Raw genomic sequence first — 8,909 nt, forward strand, 5'->3', positions numbered from 1 at the left:
GAAGCCGCCTAGACTTTTTTGCCCATCCTGTAATAAGGAGTTGTTCATATGATTGCATTGTCCGGAATGACGTTGAGTTTGTACAAAATCAAATATGGAGCCTATTTTTGTTAGAAATATAAAATACAACACACATTCTACAATTAAAATGAAAAATTCCAGGTTTGGTATTTACTTTTTTTCTTCCTAAGAAACTGCGTATTCATTAATAAGTTAGTTCGTGTTATAAATTGATTATTTAACTATTATCATTAGCTCAATCAGAAAACTAAATTTTATTTGAAAGCGTAATTACGCCATTAAAAGCATGTTTGACAGAAACCTAAAACGTATTTTTCTAACATCATAAAACGATATTGTATAACCTAAGTGCTTTCGAAAGGTGGACCTTTCTACTTCAGAGACAAACTGAGAATTTAATTGCAACGTTTAAGCTGAAAATACTTGTTTTGTAATTATTCTGAAAACAAAATCTTTTTGATGATATGCTCGGGGAAACACCAAACCTGTATATACGTTTGGGGGGGGTGGAGAAATCCTTTCATGAAGTTTGATGCGGTATCGTATTCACAAAGCAGAAATTACCAGCAACTCTTTTGGCTCGCTCTATACGTTTTCTAGGGAAAACGCGTATAGATAATATTACAAAACAAAACGAAAAAACAACAAAAATACACACGCACACACAAAACGTAATTCATTGAAACACCCCAACGAAAAGAAAACTATCGTATTAAAAGTAAGACTCGAGGAAGTATGGAACAAAAACGAGACGTGATTACTCGAAAAATAAAGAAATGCGAAGTACAAGTAATCCGAAACGTGCCTGGTTCGATTTTAGTGAGTAAATCTCCATTAAAAGGTATCTCTGGTATTAACCTAGACTCTTTGCTTTCCTTCTGTCTCAAGAAAAAAGAAAGGGGGGTAAGTGAAACTGTATCACACTTTTTACAGCGAATAGGAAACATCAAACTTAAAATTCGTAAAACTAGATCCTTAATATATCAACGTTTGGACATTCTTAGGACCGAGAAAGAAAACAAAACCTTAAATCACAAAAACAATAAATTTGATAAATGTGTTTCTGCTGTATAAAGAATAATGTGTTATAAATAAATCAGATATAGCGCGTAAATGATTTTGTTTGAAGTTTTTAATAGACGGAAAACTATCTTTCAAGATTGCTTTTTCTCATGTTAAGTCTGTACGACTTTAAACGAGAAAGAAGTTTACAAAGATACCCGAGTGAAAAGAAATGAAACACAATTGTTCTCCATTTTTCTAAGAAAATAATTAAACCTTTGGTAGGAAATACTTATTACTACTGTTTCCATGCTTTCATTTCGTATTGATTAGAACACGTTTTTGAAATTAAGAAAAATATATAATTTTATTTGTCGATTTGTTCAAAATAAATCAATATTAGAATCTATTGAAACGTTTTTTTAGTTTTATTTTGGAATAGTTCGATTTGTATACTGAGGTAATACTAAAACGAATTGTAAATTGATGTTAGGGAATTAACTAGGTTAAAAAACTGGTCATAAGAATTGTCGCCAACTTTACTACAATAACTTACTTTTAAGTCAAATAGAGTTTATATCTAACTACCTTATAGCCCATCAAAAACAACGGTGTAAGTTCTAACACCCCAAACCCATAGTACACCCTAAGCTATATTTCGTAGTGAATTGAAATAAATAAATTTAGCGAAATCAAGCTTGACCAATAAAGAGACAGACAAGTGCAGTTGAAACAGCCAATCGTCGGTTTGCTCCTTTTTAAACCAATCAAAACTAAGACCACTCAATAAGTGAATTCGTGGCGTATTCATAGAATAATTATTGGTTAAAAACAACTTCTAAAATATATTTTGAAAAAGCTAGTGCGTTTTGGTAACACAAGATTCCAACAATGGATTTTATGTCGTGTGGCTCAGCAACAGAAGGATAACAATATTGTTCGTAGTTCATATACGGAAGGTATGAAATGAAATTTATTGACAACAAAACTGGGAAAGTATTTGTTGATTTCTTAAATTTAAAGTGTCTGTTGACTAAAGAGGTTTTATTATTACTACTAACAATGTTGGTGATATAACAGAAAATAACTTAATACCGAAACGATTTAAAACTAATTCGATATTTCTACTTTCATGATAAAGTTTATGTCCGTGGCTTTATCAATTTTACTTACTTTATTCTAATTATACCAATACTCACTACACTAACAAGGTTTTACGGATCCCTTGCATCCCCGTCATTAAAATCATAGTGGGCAAACAGTAATTGACCTATCAGGTCATCCATTAAGTAATGTCCAATTTTAGATTCAGAAAAAGAGAAAGGATTTCAAACACTTTTAATGTTATTTAATCAATAATATATGTTCCATTATTATTAATTACTTCATTCCAACGGTTCACAAGCTTCTAAATGCCATTTCTATAAAATTCTTAGGGTTTGGAGGAAAAGAATGTAGAGAGGGTAGTTTTGACATCTTAATATGTTCCAAGCTCTTTTCCATTAAGGTAGTTCTGCAAACTTCGGAATAGGTGATAATCAGGAGGGGCAAGGTCTGAAGTATAGGGAGGATGTGGTTCCCAGTCTAGCTCTTCAATCTTGACTGGTGTGATCCTTGCTGTATGGGGCCGTGCATTATCCTTGTGTAACACAACACCATTATGATTGATCAAAGCAGGCCTCTTTTCTTTCAGTGCAACATTCAAGCGCTTTAACTCTTGACAGTAGAAGTCTGATATATTCGTTACATTAAATGGTAGCAACACTGAAAGTGGATCACACCAACAATATCCCACCAAACACTTAACAACACTTTCCTAGGTTGGAGGTCCATTTTGTGCTATGATTTAGCCAGTTTATTTGCACTGAGCTATTGTCTGTGGCGCTTAATATTTTTATAATATATCCATTTTTCATCTCCAGTCACTAACCTTCCAAAAAAAGGTGAGTTACGTTCCCGAGAGTGCAGAAAAGTGCAAATGTCCACTCTTGCTTAAAAGTTGCCTTTTGTCAAATCATAGGGACTCATTTTCCAAGTTTTGACACTGTTCAAGCTGTTGCAGATGACGGTAAACTGTTGTATTGGTTGAATTAAGCTTCTGTGCTAGTTCTTCAACTGTTGCAGCACAATTTTCTTCAAGTGCAGCCAGCAGCAAATCATCATTAAACTCAACAGGACGACCTGAGCGTGGCTTATCACTTAAGCTGTGGTCACCTGATCTGAATTTCTGAAACCACCTTCGACCTTTTCTTGCATTGAGAGACTCCGCACCATAAACATCTTAAACGTTTCGTGTAGTGTCTGCTGCACTATTGTATCTTTCAAACTCATAAGGCATTATATGCCTAATGTGCTTCTCAGACACATCCATCTTCATATGGGTTTATTTGATTAATGATCTAAAAAAGTGGAGTTAGATTAGTTTCTTTTATTTATATGGACATTTTTATATATGTCCTACTACATGTTTTAGTCATTAAAGTCTTCTACAAAGACAGAAATGATGATGCACTCTCTGTATTAAATTTTCGGACAATACTTATGGGATGGCCTGATATTTTATATGAATAAGTGCATTTTGGTCTTCATATTGGTTAGATATTTTTACACAGTACAGTATTAACAACAAATATTTTCATTTTATGAAGTAATTACAAACCGTTTATTTAAAATTCTGGTAGTTTCAGTTATCGTTATAGTTAAATGAGTGATATGTAGCTATGGATACGTGTTAAAAAGTATATTAACTTTTCTTTTAAAATAACTTTATAGAAGCGCATCTAAATATATTCAAAATCGTAGAACTGTCAAGCTTGTACTATGGATAATAAAAAGAAATCGCCAACTGGTCAGCGGTAAGTTTACATATGTAACGTTAAAATAGGGAGCTCGATTCCCCATGTTTTAAGAACACAGGTTGCCTATGAAGTATCTACACGATAAGGTAAGACAACAATAGAGAAAAGCTTTTGATGTTTTTCGCATCAAACGACTCAAGAAATGGCTTATCTTTATAAAATCGGCGTGTGTCACGTCACGTCATCCTTGATTTCTCTAATATAATAAAAACTAGGCCAGGTGGTTAAGGCACTCGACAAGTAATCCGAGGGTCGCAGGTTCGAATCTCCTTCACACCAAACATGCTCGTCCTTTCAGCCGTGAGGGCGTTACAATGCGACGGTCAATCTCACTATTCGTTGGTAAAAGAGTAGCTCAAGAGTTGGCGGTGGATGGTGATGACTAGCTGCCTTCCCTCTAGTCTTACACTGCTAAATTATAGATGGCTAGCGCAGATTGCCCTCGTGTAGCTTTGCGCGAAATTCAAAACAAACCAAATTATAAAAACTTAAATGCATTTATCCAAATAGAACAATTCCATTACTGTCTGCCTATTGAGATTTTAGTGTCGGGGTGAAAGGGGACCATGAAACGTTATAAGTGTAGTGAGTGTTGGTATGTTAAACCCAAAGTAAAGATGAAGTGTGTGATCACCTAGCCTGGAGCCAAGTGCACAACACGTATCCCGAAAAAAAACACAAACTATTCAATTTTAAACTTAAATTGTTTATGAATCAAGCTACTTTTGTTATATCACCAACGGTTTTAATACAAAACCTCCATAATCAACAGAGACACAAAATTAAGAAATCAACAAATATTATTCCAGTTTTGTTGTCTATACATTTCAATTTATACTTTCAGTACATGGACAACGAACAATAATAGGTTATACTTTTATTGCTAAGCAACATGACATAAAAGCCATTGTTCGAACTTAGTGTTACCAAAACGCATCGGTTTTTCTCTATATTAGAAGTTATTAACCTAACTTATTATTACCGATAATTATTCTATGAATACATCACAAGTTCATTGCAAAATTGAACTTAATTTTGATCGACTCACAAAGGAATTTACCGAAGTTTAGCTGCTTTGACAGCACTTTTCTGTCTCTTCGCTGATCAAGCAAGATTTCGTAAAATTTATTTGTTCAAGTTAGCTGTGAAACGTGAGGTAGTATATAAAGTATTAGGTGGAGAGTAATGCTTGTTGTGTCATTTTTGTCGGGCTATGCAATAGTACTTAATATTTCTTGATAAAATAGTATTATTGCCACGTAATTGGACTCTATGAGTTACATAAATTGCACCTTTTTATATAGTTTCATCTGTATAACACTAGTTTTCCATAATATTTTTATAAGTAAAATATTTTAGTGAGCAAAGAAGCGGTTCAAAAACCTAAATAAAACGATGTACACGCATGATCTTCCTAGTTTGGCCCGGCATGGCCGAGCGTGTTAAGGCGAGCGACTCGTAATCTGAGGGTCGCGGATTCGCATCCCCGTCGCGCCAAACATGCTCGCCCTTTCAGCCGTGGGGGCGTTATAATGTTACGGTCACTACCACTAGTCGTTGGTAAAAGAGTAGCCCAAGAGTTGGCGGTGGGTGGTGATGACTAGCTGCCTTCCCTCTAGTCTTACACTACTGAATTCGGGACGGTTAGCACAGATAGCCCTCGAGTAGCTTTGTGCGAAATTCAAAACAAACAAACAAACAAACAAACAAACAATCTTCCTAGTTTAATAATATTTCTTATTATTTGTCAAAGTAAAGTTGAAGTTTTGCCAACAGTCACAAAAAATAACAAATAAATATATTCTTTTTTATTTTTTTGTTTTTTTAAATAAAAATTACGAAGAATATTTTTGTTAATTGTCTACCTCAATTCTGTCCACTTAGGGAAATGGAACTCTGGATTTTTGTTAATGAGGGATTCGTTAATGTGAGGGGAAACCAGCATTAAAAAAACAAGTTTCGCTATTTAATTACGTTATCTGTGTTTCTTTATTTGTTTAAAATCTCAAAACTTGCACAATTGTTTATCTGAGCCTCACCCAATGCAGGGATCAAACCCCGAAAGTTAGCAGTATAAGTCCTCAAGCTTGCCACCGTGCCATTTTATACGGTACAGTGGCATTGAAAAGAGCGCAGTTTTGCTTGAAATCGAATGCCGTGGAATATTTTATGTAGTAAACTATGATGAATTGAATAACCTGGTTATCACGGTTATCACCATTTACGGAATATATATGTGTAATATTACTGTTTATTATTCAGGTCCTTAAGGTAAGGTAATTTGTTCCGGAAATTTGTGCAAAGCTACACATGGGACAATGTGTACCAGCTTTTCCTAATTTAATACTGATAGCTTAGTAGAGAGAAATTTCTAGCAACTTCAAAGTGTGAGGCATGTTTCTGATGCAACCGGACATAAACTATAAACCCTCAGATGCACAGTAGATTATGTCAGGCACTAGTCCATACCCAAACCATTTTAGTTTAGAGGAATGTGAAAAACGTTCCCTAAATACTTGGTTTGATTGTTACAGAACTCACTACCTATCAAGAAAACTGATTATTCAGTTAAAATGTTACGACTTGTTCCGTTCTACTTAATTTTTTTTATAATTCAAACTGAAGCTGAAAGATAGACACGTGTTTCTACATAGAATATGCTCTTTGTGTGCATTTTTACCTCAAATGAAGGTATTCAACTGAATTAACTGGCGAAAGATGAAAACCTATTATATTTTGAACTTTGTCGTCATATCTCATTCATTATAAGATTGTAACAGACAAACAAATTTCGATTAAAGATCAGAAAGATTATGACACTTGTATTGTACAAAATATGACTTGTAATTATGCTGCATAATATTATTGAAATAATAGTAGTTTAATAATATAAAACAAACCTGATTGGATGGTTTAAATCAATAAAAGTAAATCAGAGTTGTTTTCTGTCTTGTTTAATAATAGTAGTTTAATAATATAAAACAAACCTGACTGGATGGTTTAAATCAATAAAAGTAAATCAGAGTTGTTTTCTGTCTTGTTTAATAATAGTAGTTTAATAATATAAAACAAACCTGACTGGATGGTTTAAATCAATAAAAGTAAATCAGAGTTGTTTTCTGTCTTGTTTAATAATAGTAGTTTAATAATATAAAACAAACCTGACTGGATGGTTTAAATCAATAAAAATAAATCAGAGTTGTTTTCTGTCTTGTTTAATAATAGTAGTTTAATAATATAAAACAAACCTGACTGGATGGTTTAAATCAATAAAAGTAAATCAGAGTTGTTTTCTGTCTTGTTTAATAATAGTAGTTTTATAATATAAAACAAACCTGATTGGATGGTTTAAATCAATAAAAGTAAATCAGAGTTGTTTTCTGTCTTGTTTAATAATAGTAGTTTTATAATATAAAACAAACCTGACTGGATGGTTTAAATCAATAAAAGTAAATCAGAGTTGTTTTCTGTCTTGTTTAATAATAGTAGTTTTATAATATAAAACAAACCTGATTGGATGGTTTAAATCAATAAAAGTAAATCAGAGTTGTTTTCTGTCTTGTTTAATAAAGAACATCTGAAATTGAGGTCAAACCAGTTTTCTAATACGAAGGAATATGCCATGAAACCGTATGATGAACACTTTATGATGGAAGATTAAAAGTTTATTACTCGAGATAGAGATGTACATGATACATGCGTTAAAGTAATTATATTAATACTTAGACATCAACCAGAGGTAAACTGAATTATATTACTAGTTTAATATCATGAATCTGTGTATCTGAAATCCAGATCTTTGAAACTTGCCTTCAAAGATTATAATTGTTGGTTGTTGTATAATAAAGCTCGGTTTCTTTGATTGTTTTTTTTTTAATTTCGCGCAAAGCTACTCGAGAGCTATCTGCGCTAGTCGTCTCTAATTTAGCAGTGTAAGACGAGAGGAAAGGCAGCTAGTCATCACCACCCACCGCTAACTCTTGGGCTACTCTTTTACCAACGAAGAGTGGGATTGATCGTCACATTATAACGCCCCCACAGCTGAAAGGGCGAGCATGTTTGGTGCGACAGGGATTCGAGCCCGCGACCCTCAGATTACGAGTCGAACGCCTTGACCTATCTGGCCATGCCGGGCCCATAAAGCTTGGTAAATACAGCTTTGAAATTACATCTATTAGTAAAAAAAGAGATACAAAGTAAATGATAGTAAAGATACACTTACGGTTATATCCTTTAGTGCTAAGAAAAGGTTTAGAAAATGCTGAAAAAGACCAACAACTAAGACCTGCGTAAAAGAATAAAAGAATAAACCACACATCAAATGTGATATTATGTAACTGATAATATGTCTTTTACTTCTAAAATGGCCATGTGGTTAGAGCGATCGACTCGTAATCGAAGGTCGAGGGTTCGAATTCCCGTTACACCAAACATGCTCGCCCTTTCAGCCATGGGACCGTTATAATGTTTCGGTCAGTCCTATTATTCGTTGGTTAGAGAGTACCTCAAGAGTTGGCCGTGGGTGGTGATAACTGTCTTCGCTCTAGTCTTACATTGCTAAATTAGGGACGGCTAGCGCAGATAGTCATTGTTTAGCTATGGGCGAAATTCAAAACAAACAAAATTCTATATATCCTACAGCGGCGTGTACGAGAAATTATTATGCTACAAAACAATACTCATAATGTTCAATGAGGTTCAATATTAATAATGGATATAACAAAGGTAGTTAGTCCCTTGCGCAAAGAACAGTTCGTTGCTGAATTAATTCCAGTATTCGTTGATGTGTAAAAAGTTGCATGTGTGCGTGGGAAATTATTGATTTATTATTGTTAGGCATAAATATGTGTTATATTTTATTACTTATTCAAGGATTGTTTCTTGCATTTGTTGGTGTGCAAAAGTTTTAGTGTGTTTGCGGGGATTATTTGTTTATTACTGTTAAGTATGTATTTATCAGTTATAATGGTCCGGCATGGCCAAGCGTGTTAAGGTGTTAAACTCATAATTCGAGGGTCGCGGGTTCGA

The sequence above is a fragment of the Tachypleus tridentatus genome, chromosome 2 (assembly GCF_004210375.1).
Source record: "Tachypleus tridentatus isolate NWPU-2018 chromosome 2, ASM421037v1, whole genome shotgun sequence".
In the NCBI taxonomy this organism is placed as follows: domain Eukaryota; kingdom Metazoa; phylum Arthropoda; class Merostomata; order Xiphosura; family Limulidae; genus Tachypleus; species Tachypleus tridentatus.